This window comes from Rhinoderma darwinii, chromosome 4, assembly GCF_050947455.1.
Source record: "Rhinoderma darwinii isolate aRhiDar2 chromosome 4, aRhiDar2.hap1, whole genome shotgun sequence".
Taxonomy (NCBI): domain Eukaryota; kingdom Metazoa; phylum Chordata; class Amphibia; order Anura; family Rhinodermatidae; genus Rhinoderma; species Rhinoderma darwinii.
In genome coordinates, this window is record NC_134690.1 from 184197709 (window position 1) to 184211315 (window position 13607).

Here is a 13607-nt window from a genome sequence, read left to right on the forward strand (position 1 = left end):
AAATGGTGTCCTTTCTTATCCCCTTTTGGTCCACAATCCGCACCTTTGCAGTTTGGAGAATATTGCTGGGAAAGTGTTGTCCTGGTATAAAACGTACACCCTCACTTCCAGTAGATATGTTTGGGCCCTGCCTGGTTCCCTAATATTATGACCTTGATAATCACCTCTTGAAACAGAAGAAATGTTCTCCTCGGGTCTGCACATCTGCATATTTTTTCTTTGCTGACTTATTGGAGCCTTAACTAATTTAATTTTTTCATAGACGTAGTGGTATGACGCCAGTTTTTTTTGTGGGACGAGCTGTAGTTTTTATTGGTATGATTTTGGGGTACATGTGACTTTTTGATCACTCTTTATCCTATTTCTTGGGAGGCAATGGGACCAAAAAACAGCAATTCTGGCATAGTTTTTTTTTTTCATACAGCATTAACCATGCGTTATAAATGACAGTATTATTCCGTCAATACCAAATTTATAGCCTTTTTTATGTTTTACAACTTTTTACACAATAAAATGACTTCTGCCATGTTCTACGAACCCTAACTTTTTTTTTTTTGTCGACGGAGCTGTATGAGGGCTTGTTATTTTTGGATGCATGCGTCTTTTTGATTACTTTTTATTCCAATTTTTGGAAGGCAAGGTGACCAAAAAACAGCAATTCTTGCATTGTTTTTTTAGGTTGTTTTTTTTTACAACGTTCACCGTGTGGGATAAATAACGTAATATTTTTATAGTTCAGGCCGTTACAAATGCAGCGATATCAATTATGTATGGTTTATTTATTGTTTTCAATAATAAAAGACTTGAGGGAAAAAGGGTGATTGTTTTATTTTAATATGTGAAACTTTTATTTTTTTATTTTTGTAGTGCAATGTACTAGAACTGTCAGTCATTTACTGACACCAAGCCGATTAGCTCCACTTCTGGGTGGGGCCTAACAGGCATCTGTAATTTTATGTAGTGGTTCAGAGCGCACAAGAGGTGCACGAATAGGGCCCCAACCCAATTACGTAGTAAAGAAATATTCGGCACACAAAGTGATGATTTTAGCAAATCTTTCGGTTTTATTTTATCAAAAATTGATGCCAGAGGTTTAGTGCAACGTTACGGTCATATATTAGACTTTCATCAGGCACTTGTACCTCCTGGTGTCTGGTTCATCCAGTCGTTGGCGCTGCGTAGATTAGTAGCAGTTTATTGCTTTCTTATGGCGCTCCGTAATTGGCAGAGCAGGAGGCCATTGTTAGGCCTCCTGTTGCCACAGCAGCCATCTGCACCCCTGCGATCGCATCGCGGGGGTGTTGATTGGCTACAAACCACTTAGATGCATCTAAGGGGTTAATGTCGGGGATCGGAGCTAGCTTCGGTCCCTACCATTACAGCCGGGTATCAGCTGTAACACACAGCTGACACTCACCGCTGATGACGCGGGTTCAGCTTTTGAGCCCGCGCCATCTGTCTGTCACCACCAGAAGCCTTTTAGACACTGTCTCGGTTGGGGTCTAGGAGGCTTTTCTACTTGGCAGACCGAGAGGCCAGTTTAAGGCCTCCTGTTGCCATTACCATCCATGAGCACCCCCGCGATCGGGGTGCGGGGGTGCCAATTGGCTACAAACTCCTTAAATGCAGCAGTTGCTTTTGTTAATGGTGGGCATAGGAGCTAACTTCGGTCCCCGCAATTACAGCAGCGTGTCAGCTGTAACATACAGCTGACACCCGCAGCTGATGGCACGGGCTCAGCTTCTGAGCCTGTGCCATCCATTTGTCGTAAGTATACGACAAATTGCGGGAAGCACTAGCTTTCCATGATGTATACTTATGACAAATGTTGGAAAGGTGTTAAGCTCTTTTCCTGACGGACATCATACCTCCCATGTAATAATGAGTACTTTTCTTCACTATAGAGGAAATTGTTTATTGGGTGATACAGGCATCTGTCACACAATTACAGGATATGTCTGTGTGACAGGCCCCATTCAGTAACCAAGTAGCACCTTCCTTTACTACATGGGAAAGCCCTCTTTGGAAATTCAGGCTCCTGTCACACAGACATAGCCTGTAACTATGTGGCAGCAGCCTGTATATCCAATGAGCGCTTTCTTCTGCAATGAAGGAAAGAGCTTATTATTTACTTAACGGCGCCTGTCACACAGTTACAAGCTTTGTCTGGGGGATAGGCACCCTTCAGTAACTAATGAGCAATTTCCCTTACTACAGGGGAAAGCGCTCATTGGTTTCTGAATGTCCTTATTAACCAAAGAGTCTGTATTAACCTTTACTGTAGAGGAAAGCGCTTATTGTTTAATACAGGCTGCTGTCATACCGTTACAGGCTTTATATCTGTGTGACAAGAGCCTTCGTTAACCAATGAGCACTTTCCTCTGTAGTAAAGAAAAATGCTTATTTGCGATTTTCATACCGAAACACAGCTGATAGCACAAGTAAGTGATCAGCTGTGTTTCTGTCTAGCAAGCCGGGGGCTGCAACAAGTTCCTCGGGTTGCGTACCCCTGATCTAAGGGTTTAAATGGGCAGGAATGAAGGTTTCTCCAATCTCAGCCATTACAGCGGGATTGTGACTGCCAATGACAGCAGGGTGATCATGTGGGCACACGTACTAATTAGTACATAATGGTATGTCCATTCACAGGAAGGGGTTTACTAGAAAGATTATATTTTCATATGATATGAATTCATAATTTATGTATATTACATGACTTTTAAGTAAGACCACCACATATGGGTGAAACCTACCCATTTCTACCCTTGTAGAGAGCTGGATGTGTCGCTGACATTGACTGCAATTGGTAGTGGGGTCTTCCAATCAAGCACTGTACTTATTTTTCTACTGCATCAATTACTACAGCAATTCAAGAGGGTTTTCTTTTAAGTATGTACTCTAAACAACTTGAATAAGCCTCTAAATAAGCAGCCATGATATGCAATATAAGAGTTTGAAATAAAATTGCAAGATTTTGCTCATTTTCAATACTCAGAATAATAAACAAAAATTAACTTTAAACAAAAAATAAACAATTATCTAACTAAGATGATAAATTATCCGGCGAATGCAATGTATATTTTCATTTAGAAAAACAACAATAATGTAGAGTCCTTTCTATATTTTCTCTGCTGACATATTACCTTGGGAACCAAACTTTCTAAACAATGTCAATGGTACATACGACTTAGACCTAATTAAAGCAGTATTTAAAGCAATTTATCTGGAAGAGCTTTATCTATAGGCAACTGTAGTTCTTACCTCTATGTGTTAAAGAGTTCCTTCCTTTGCTTTACATCTATCCCCTAGATGCAACTTTATTTATGTAGAAAATCAGCACAATCAATTACAGACTTCATTCTCTAAATTCCTTCTGTCGATTATGTACTGGCCTGAGAAGGGATGCTTATGTTCGCCAGTCTAATAACTGTCGCTTCATTTAGCTTCAAGGTATGTGAACCTATATTCTCACTATAGTTCAAAAGTTGTATAAATGATCAGATTGCTTTTCATCATAATAATACTTCATAGTCAAATGTGTGCTAAATGCAGCCAAATGGCACTGCTCAGGTTCCACCTTGTATAAGATATCTTTTATGGGTATAATGACGTTTAAAGGCAATGTACATCTTTGAAGATAATTTTTGTTGGATAAATCAATGTTTTATGGGATTGAAAAAAAAATTTTTATTGACTTTTATTATAAATGTTTTAGACTTTTTAATATACAACTCCTATGTATCCTGTATAAATAGAAAATGTATCGTTCAGTCAATGCCAGTTCCAAGGTCAACTTCACTGACATCTCGGGTGAAAGCTGGGCCAGCATGTCTCTGATACACAGGATCCAGCCACGCAGGACCAGCTTTCAGCTGAGCTAAATGGATGGCCGCAGCTTTGAAAGAACGATACAGGTTCTATGTATAAAGGATACATAGAAACTGTATTTTAAAAACTTGAAAAAAAAATTAAGAAAAGTCAACTTAAAGGTTGTTTAAAATCACATAAAACATAATTTAAAAAAAATATATTTTCAAAGGGGTGTACATAGCAATAACCTAATGGGAGTATGAATAAAATTGTGTGAACAGTCAACCAACCAGTATGTGAGCCAATATGGATATAAAATGTTAAGTGATGCAACAAGGATAGCTAGTTGAATACATATCAGAGTGAAGTTGAGATATCTGCAACCAGGTCAGATTGTCTATGGGCCATAAACTAGTTATATCTCTCATGGCTCCTGTCATTACGGAAACAATGACATCAGTGTGAACCGAGACTTATTGCATATGTTATGTTCACAGGCCTTGTTCACATCTGCGTTGGGGTCCCGTTCTGACGTTCCGTCTGAGCTTTCCGTCAGAACGGGACCCTGAACAGACACAAACTGACACAAACGGAAACCAGAGGTTTCCATTTCCATCACCATTGATTTCAATGGTGACGGATCCGATGCCCATGGATTTTGTTTGTCTCTGTTGTGCACCGGATCCATAGTTTTGCCAGAAGCAATAGCGTTTCCATTTGTGTCAGTTCAGGGTCCCGTTCTGATGGAAAGCTCCAAGAGAACGTCAGAACGGGACACCAACGCAGATGTGAACGAGGCCTTAGGTTAAGTTTTTAATGATTATTAAAGATAGGGAGAAAAAAAATAACTATTTTTCAGGTGGAAATAATCCTTTAATTCTTCCCACTCCTTAATAAATAAAGCAGAAAGACATTAGACAACTTAAAGTTTACCAATGCTTTTTGGAATGTTTGACATCTTATAAATGCCAAAAGTTTAAATGGAGAATGTAGTACGTACTTCTCCTAATGCATCGACAATATTCCACTACTGACCTTGAGCAGCATATGTTGTTGTTCACAGGGCCACCCATTGGCACAGGCCTGATGCTTACCTATTTTTGTTGACATGCTATAATATTGACTGAAAACTGAATAATACAAACTTTGGAATCTAAATGCTGATAGTAGTGCTCTCTTTATGAAAATTATCTCATTATCCCCTCAATATCTGCCTCACAGTTTCATTCTGCTGCGCCTAAAAATGTGGCGGTCTAGAATAGATGGTGCGCAGAGAATTGTGCAATCACAGGTGCAGTACCCTGCTCTCAGAGAGCTGGACACCTCACAGAGACTGCCTTCTCAATAACTATAACAGATAAAGGTCATTGAATGCTGTGTAAACAATAAAGGGAGCAGCAGTGCCAATGTGTGCGTTTTTCCCAGTTGTCACCTGATCACTGGGACAGCTGTCATGTGACAGAGCTACTTGCTTTGTGACATTTTCACTTGTCAGGTCGGTTTTTCCCAGCGTTTCTGACCTGGCTGTGTCCATTTGTAAGTATGGCCTTTTTCGGTGTTTTTGTATATGTCCCCTTGTTTTTATCTGTTTTGTCTGTGCATCAGGAACATTCAGTTCCAGTTAGGGACTCGCAGGCTGGGGATCCTTGTCGTGGATTGCGAGCTTGCGTCCTTTTGGCCAAAATGATCACTAATACCCCAGGTATTTTTCATTATTACGTATATTCGCTTCTCTTGGACACAGCCGGGTCTTTGATGCTGGGAGAGCAAGGTGTGCTGTTGTTTGGCATAGCAAGCAGGGTAGCCCGCTCTATGAACTATCAAGGCGTCACAAATAGGCTTCTACCTGGCTATACACGTTGTGCCTCATGACGTACACACTATCCCTCCATGTTTCACACACTTGCACCCCATTATCCATTTATTTCTATTGAGGCACTTCTCATTACTGCCCCCTATACTTCACTTATAGTATTACACTTGCACACACACTATTCATTTATTATTTCTTACTACACATCCCATGCACCACACACACCACTCCCCTCAAGACTAGTGGGAGTGGCCATTATTATTTAAAGCACCTGCTCACTCTCCTTCATCAGCGTTTCTGACCTGGCTGTGTCCATTTGTAAGTATGGCCTTTTTCGGTGTTTTTGTATATGTCCCCTTGTTTTTATCTGTTTTGAATGGGGGCTACAATAGCATCTTTAGTTACAGGGGAAATATGTATTGCAAAATGGTAATAATAATCATAATAATAAAAATGATACAGTTCTTTCCTGAGCTTTAGGAATCAAGTTTCAATTAAAAAACAAATAAAATTCACCTCAGTTGTAGATAAAAGAGATTTGTTTCTCCTCTCTTAAACCTCATAAAGCCCCAGGACCTGATGGGTATACTAATTTTTCATTAAAAATATTACTCATCTATTTTAGCCCCATCATTTACTAAATGTATTTTAAAAGGCTGCAATGGAGGGCAATTTCCCAGCGGAAATGTTATCTGCCACTATTATGACCCCCCCCCTAAACCCGGTAAAGAATCTACCACTCCAGCTGATTTTCGTCAAATTTGCTTGCTAAACTCGGTTGTTAAAATTTATGGTAAACTATTGTCAGATAGGCTTATTCACAACATCCCCACACTGATCAACTGGACCAGGTATGATTTTGGGCAGGTAGGCAGGTCCCTGATGGAAGGCGTAGATTCATAAATCTGATTCAAAGAGCGGAGGACTCTCTGACATCTTCTGTGCTTCTTGCTTTGGATGTGGAGTAGGGGTTCGACAGGGTTCATTGAGGATATAGTTCTCCCAAATATTGGATAAATTTGATTTTGAGGGTGGTGTCAAGTCCGCTATCCTGGCTCTTTATTCTAACCCTTCTGGTAGAGTTCTGTCCTCAGGTTTTCTATCTGATTCCTTTACGACCCCTTTACAAATGGGACTCGTCAGGGGTGTCCTTTATCCCCTATAATATTTGCTATGGTTATGGAACCCCTAGCTGAATGGATTCGCTCCTCAATTGATATCCATGGCATCCAAATGAGCCTGTTAAGGATCTGCCAGGCACAGCTTCTGTATCTACGCCCATAGGTAATCAGTCTGCACCTGCTTCTATGTCGGTGAGACTGACTCCATCTTCCACCACTCAGGATGGCAGGCTTAGGAGTTGGAGAGCCTATCACAGCCTGGCCAGACGGAGCTAGCTCCCGCCCTCTGTCTATTTATACCTGCCTTTCCTGTTCCTCCTTGCTTGTGATTCTTCTCGTGTGGTTTCCTGGCCCTGCTGCAGCTTCTTGATCTATTTGACCCTGCTTCATATTGACCCTGGCTTACTGACTACTCTTCTGCTCTGCGTTTGGTACCTCGTACACTCCTGCTTTGACTCGGCTTGTTCACTACTCTCCTGCTCTGCGTTTGGTACTTCGTACACTCCTGGTTTGACTCGGCTCGTTCACTACTCTTGTTGCTCACGGTGTTGCCGTGGGCAACTGCCCCTTTTCCCTTGCTTCTGTGTACCCTTGTCTGTTTGTCTGTCGTGCACTTATTGAGCGTAGGGACCGTCGCCCAGTTGTACCCCGTCGCCTAGGGCGGGTCGTTGCAAGTAGGCAGAGACTGAGTGGCGGGTAGATTAGGGGTCACTTGTCTGTTTCCTTACCCCCATCATTACAGAGCCATTATATTCATAAAATTGGTTTATATGCAGATGATGTCAACCTTGCCTGTGCACAACCCTTTGTCTCTCTGCCTGAACTGCAGTGCAAATACCTTCTGACTTGATAAAATATCCTATTATAAAGTTAATCCTACTAAATCCCAAACTTTAAATGTTGGTGTAGATCAATTTACAATAAATTTGATTGCGTCACAATTCCCATACAAATGGCAGGTTGGTTCCTTAAAATATTTGGGCATTTCTCTGATGAGTCCCAGTTCAGATTTGTGCACTAAGAATTATCTTCCCCTTTTACCTAAGGTAACCCGCCTCTTTGATGTATTTTCTAAACCCATGATTTTGTGGGCAGGCCGTACAGCTATTGTTAAAATGATGATGCTACCAATCATTTTATATGTTTTTAGTGCTGTTGTTATTCCTGTATCTACCAACTTTCTACACAGATTACAAAGTTTACTTACAAATTTTATCTGGGCTGGGAGGAAACCCAGGATTTGCATTTCCACTATGGTCCGACCCTGGACTGCTGCGGGCATGGGAATCCCAGATCTAAGAAAGTATTACATTTCCACAATACTCTTACAACTCAAACAGTGGTGGAACAACATGAACTTAAGATGGGTCGCTATAGATAAGGATACAACTGGAATCCCTGTAATTTCACCGTTACATTCCAAAGATCAGTAACCGATACCTTCCTTGAGACGCATATTTGCCATTACTGCCTCTTTGTCGGCAAGGCAATATCTGCTTATGACCATCCAATTCTCAAAATACAATCCCTTGGAATATTTACCACTCCGATACCTGTCCACTAGTCTCAGAGATAGTTTCTTTCAAGTATGGGAAAGAGCGGGATCTTACAAATAAGTCAGCTCCTGGATCCTATTGTGCTCCTTCCATTCCAATCCATTACCAGCACATACAACATACCTAATTGGGACTTTTACAAATACCTTAGGCACCTATTTCAGTCTTGGTCACCAGATTCATCAACTATCCCTAAGTTAGCCAATGAATATTTTTCAAGGACTTCTCAACAAACTAAAGGAATTTCCTTGTTCTATTTTGCTTTACTTTAACCTCAATTATCTCAGAAAGCGGGCCACTTCCTTACATGGGAAACAGACTTAAGTATGTCTATCTCTACGAGAATGGCAACGGAGCACGAGCGGTTATAAACAAGTTTCTCACAGCTCTACACCCTGTGAGATTGTTCCTAAAATTTTATTGAGATCGTATAAGACTCCTGCACAAATTTCCAGATTTAACCGTCTTACTCCCTATTCTGCGTGCGCAAATGTGGTGAAAGGGGCGATTTTCCCAATGCCTGGTGGAATTGCACAATAGTATACAACTTCTGGAAGGCTGCATTCATTTTGGCAACTTCATCATAAACATAGGTCTCACAGGATAGTTACCAGTGGGCTAGGTGTCCATTATTCTGGATAGCCACCTCCCAAGTATTTAATAGAAACTCTGCATTTAGATTATTGCCAATATTTCAAAAAATAGAACAAACTCCAATTTTATTAAATAACAACACATATTAAAATAGAGAATTCAAATGGATAACTGTATATGGGCTATATACAGAACAATAAAGCACAAAAGTAGCAGCAAAATCTCATACCGATCCTGTGTCCTGTAAGCCCAGAAAGATGCCCCAAATCTTTCTGGGCTTACAGGACACACGATCAGTAAGGGTAAGTCACTTGCTTTTCATCTATTTATACGCCCATTTTTTCGAGACTATCTCTTCTTTTTTTGAAGAGTGAGGGGTCACTCCCTCTATATGACAGTGCATACATATGCTTACCACATGTTATATAACGTGATTCATTGAGCAGCACGTATTACTTACACCATCACTTCGTCTCCCCCTCCATAGACCTACTTTGCAAGTATGTTTCTCCTTTTTTGTAAATCTTTTTGCTCTATATAGTGTCTTTGTTCAGGCATTTTATACCCATTTGTTCATATTACATTTCATAAATGTAGCTACTCCTGATATGTCGCAATAGCCCTCTGTACGTGAGATTTTGTTTCTACTTTTGTGCTTTATTGTTTTGTATATAGCCCATATACAGTTATCCATTTGAATTCTCTATTTTAATATGCGTTGTTATTTAATAAAATTGGAATTTTTTTCTACTTTTTGAAATATTGGCAATAGTATATGACTCCTTTTTTGTGTATTAATTTTGGCAAATACAGTTGCACATTCTCAAATTTCCCCGTCTCCGGCCCTGTGCTTTATTGAACTTCCAGATCTCCCAAGACATATTTGAACTGTGAGGCTGGGTTCACACGACCTATTTTCAGGCGTAAACGAGGCGTATTATGCCTCGTTTTACGCCTGAAAATAGGGCTACAATACGTCGGCAAACATCTGCCCATTCATTTGAATGGGTTTGCCGACGTATTGTGCAGACGACCTGTAATTTAAACGTCGTCGTTTGACAGCTGTCAAACGACGACGCGTAAATTGACTGCCTCGGCAAAGAAGTGCAGGGCACTTCTTTGCCACGTAATTTGAGCCGTTCTTCATTGAACTCAATGAAGAGCAGCTCAAGATATACGAGCGTCACAGATGCCTCGTATATTACGAGGAGGAGCTTTTACGGCTGAAACGACGCAGCTGTTTTCTTCTGAAAACAGGCTGTCATTTCAGCCGTAAATGACAGCTAGCGTGTGAACATACCCTCACGGGTGAAATTCTCTTGGTGGCAAGACTTATGATTGGCAGATCATGGGAATCCTCGATTTCTCTAAGGCTGGATTCACACGAGCACATTATGTCCGTAATGGACGTAACGTATTTCGGCCGCTAATCCCAGACCGAACACACTGCAGGGAGCCGGGCTCCTAGCATCATAGTTATGTACGATGCTAGGAGTCCCTGCCTCTCCGTGGAACTACTGTCCCGTACTGTAAACATGATTACAGTACGGGACAGTTGTCCTGCAGCGAGGCAGGGACTCCTAGCATCGTACATAACTATGATGCAAGGAGCCCGGCTCTCTGCAGTGTGTTCGGTCCGGGATTAGCGGCTGAAATACGTTCCGTCCATTACGGACGTAATGTGCTCGTGTGAATCCAGCCTAACAATGCATAATCTCATTAACCAGGTTCGATTGGATTATGACCTGGAATGTATGCTGGCATCTTGGAACAACCATTACTTTAGCTTCACCTCCAACTGGTCAATTTGGAAGGACTATATGACAAGGTCCTCTGCTCCATGCTCCCCACCTAGAATGTTGTCTCCCTGATGTAGTATCCTTTGTGACTTTACTCCTACTGCAGTACTTGGCTTAGCAGATGCATGTCTTATAAGTTTGTATGTACTCGATTGCTTTAATTATGAATATTGTATATGGATATTTTGTTTATGTGAATGTACTACCCCTGTTTTGCCTTTTGTTTTTAGCAGCCACGGGTTCTCGGAATACCACGGGGAATTTGACTATTCTCCACTGGAATCCCCCCGACGTCCATACTTTTATCTATTTTACTGGCCTTATTACTTTTTTGGCCTATACTCTGATAGTTTATTACCACTTATTTTGTTCTACTGTTCTATTTGAAAATTTAATTGAAATTAAAATTTTAAAAAAAGATTTGTTTAAAAAGCCTTTGAAATTTGAAATTAAGTAAATCAGTTTAGAGGGGTTTTGATCAATGTCTGATCAGTGGGAGTCTGTCGTACATAGGTAATATGTGGAGGACCACCTATCACACAATGGTATAGAAAATAGATCACATTGGTGTGCACCACCTAGGTAAGTTGTATGTTGGAGAGGGGAAGGGAAAGAGGAAAATTGTGTGATCTTTTATTATTTTACTTTTATTGATATGCATTAAAATTTACAATTTAAAAATCCAATGGTGCAATCGAGTATGTGCAAGTGACCCCCAAACTCACATACTCTTGGCCATGTAGCAATTGATGATACTGTGATTTCACTTGAATAAGTATTCTGCCAGCTTCGGTCATAATAAGAAGCACGTAGAGTTCTGTGATACCTGGGCTAACAAGCAGCCCAGTGTGTTTAAATTTGGATTAACATCACGGCATAAGTCGTGAAGGACCCTCAATGATGGTCAGAGAGACAGTCAATTGTATTGTCAGGCTGTGTCAGCACAATCAATTATGGCAAATGCGGCACAGTATGATTATGTGCCAGCCGATTGCGCTCTCACCCTGGCACCCCTGGTACCGGAGCAGCAGCGCGATGAGTCGTACATATGAGTGTGGCTGTGTTTGGTACTGCAGCTCAGTACCATTCACAGCCACCCGTATAGTCAAGCCACTATATACAAGCTGTGGAACTCTCAGGAGTGCAGCGAACCCTTCATTCTGCTGATCGGCAAGATCAGCTTAAGAGGTATTCCCATCTTGAACATTTATGACATATACACAGGATATGCTGTAAATTTCCAATAGATGCGGGTCCTACTTCTGAGACCTGCAACTATCTCTAGAACAGGGTCCCATGACCCCTTCTTAGCCTTCTTCCGCTGTCGCTGGGCCCCGGCCATTGTTACGAAGTGGCTGGGAGTACGGAAACAGCAGAGCTGTTTAGGGTGTTTACCCCTATTAAATCTTTTGGCATGTCAAACAAACAAGAGACATACCATTAAAGTGTGATCTCAGTGGTTAGACCCAATCCAAAGAATAAGGAACCCAGCCCTGTTCTCAGCAGAGTGGTAGTCTTTCATGCAAATCCAGAACCAAGCAAATAATTTATATTTTCCCAAACCTACTCTTTGGATTGCAAGATTAAAAGAACAGGACCTTCAGTATTCATTTTATACACTAAAAAACTTTTTCTGTTTTTAGTAACGTTTCGAAAAGAATGCAAACTATTGAAGAATAACTAATAATAATGTTTCAGATTAAATAAAATGCTTTTACAGCAAATACAAATATTACACTTCTGTTGACATGCATAAATTAAACATAATTAAAAAGTTAATTCGTTTTCAAGTGAAAAGTAACTATCCGTGATTAAATTTCACAGAATTCAGAAAAATCGTTAAGATTGTAAAACATATCTGTTTTACAGAACTCTAAGGCAGCTATTTGTTTTGGAATACTAAGTATTCAAATGCAATATACAAGCAATCAAATGATCACAGCTTCAAGTACCCTAGTGGGACCAAAAATAAATAAATGCTTAAAAAGTTGAGTTAAAAAAAGTCTCCCCAATGAGAAAAAAATGAACCCTTTTATCTCCTAGAGGAAGCTCCTGTCTAGGAGCAGAATCCCCCCAGAGTGTTACCGATGCTCTGCCTGGACATTCCGCTCCTAGAGGGAGCCCCTGATGTCCCTGTCCATATATGAACAGTAAAGCCAGGGGCTCCTCCGGGACCAGAATCCCCAGCTAAAATGTCGGCAACGCTCTGGCTGGGGTTTCCACTCCTAGAGGGAGCCCCAATGGTGCTATCTACAGGGAGGGAAGTGTAGCGCTGTATACAGGGGGGTGTGTGTGGCACTATGTACAGGGGATGTGTGGCACTATCTACAAGGTGTTGTGTGTGGCACTATCCACAAGAGAGTGTGTGTGTGTGAGACTATCTACAAGGAAGTGTGTGGCACTATCTACAAGGGGGATGCTTGGCACTATCTACAAGGGGGTGTGTGTGGCACTATCTACAGCGGGTGTGTGTGTGGCACTATCTACAGTGGGTGTCTGTCGCACTATCTATAGGGGGTTGTGTGGCACTATCGACAGGTGGCTGTGTGGCATTATCTACAGAGGGCACTGTGGTACTATCTACAGAGGGCACTGTATATAGGGGGCACAAACTGGGAGCCTAACTTCTATATGGGGGCATAAACTTTGCCTAACTTCTATATGGGGGCACAAACTGCCGTTTTATTCTGTTTTACTGCCGCCGTGAGTCTCCCTGAAAAGGGGCCCACTAAGCCTGTGTTGTCCAAAGGCCCACATAAACCTGGAGACAGCCCTGCTAATGACAAAACTGATTATATTCCTACCGTGCCATTTTTTGTGTTCACTGCCATTGTTTTACCACTGGACATCCCTCCAAACTGAGCAGAGCAACATTGCATGCAATGTTTCTTTTTCCGACTATGGACCTCAGACA

The 13607-nt window shown here is 41.2% G+C and overlaps 1 protein-coding gene and 1 long non-coding RNA gene across 2 annotated transcripts in view; one reads left to right on the forward strand and one right to left on the reverse strand.

Annotated features, from left to right (window-relative positions):
* BMP5 (bone morphogenetic protein 5) overlaps positions 1-13607 on the reverse strand; it is a 139100-nt gene that overhangs the window by 78769 nt on the left and 46724 nt on the right. The window lies entirely within an intron of this gene.
* LOC142760959 (uncharacterized) overlaps positions 1-13607 on the forward strand; it is a 58832-nt gene that overhangs the window by 42414 nt on the left and 2811 nt on the right. The window lies entirely within an intron of this gene.